We start from the raw sequence: 539 nt of genomic DNA, 5'->3' as shown, positions 1-539 counted from the left end.
AGTGGACTTACAAGCAGTGGCGTTACCGAGTGAACGCGGCTCCCATCCAAGCCGTGGACTTCCTCAAGCGGTGAGTGGCGTCACCTCATCAAGTAGCACTGCTCCTCAAGCAGCGTCACCTCATCAAGTGATGCTGCTCCTCAAGCGGGCGTCACCTCATCAAGTGGCGCTGCTCCTCAAGCAGCGTCACCTCATCAAGCGGGTGTCACCTCATCAAACTGGTGTCACCTCATCAAGTGGCGCTAGTCCTCACGCAGCGTCACCTCACCAAGCTAGTGTCACCTCATCAAGTGGCGCTGCTCCTCAAGCAGCGTCACCTCATCAAGCGGGTGTCACCTCATCAAACTGGTGTCACCTCATCAAGTGGCCCTGCGTGGGGTGTCACCTCATCAAGGTGGTGCGTCACCTCATCAAGCGAGTGTCACCTCATCAAACTGGTGTCACCTCATCAAGTGGCGCTGCTCCTCACGCAGCGTCACCTCACCAAGCTGGTGTCACCTCATCAAGTGGCGCTGCTCCTCAAGCAGCATCACCTCATC

The sequence above is a fragment of the Ipomoea triloba genome, chromosome 16 (assembly GCF_003576645.1).
Source record: "Ipomoea triloba cultivar NCNSP0323 chromosome 16, ASM357664v1".
Lineage (NCBI taxonomy): Eukaryota > Viridiplantae > Streptophyta > Magnoliopsida > Solanales > Convolvulaceae > Ipomoea > Ipomoea triloba.
The sequence above is the reverse complement of the archived record's forward strand: the minus strand, read 5'-3'. Positions refer to the sequence as shown.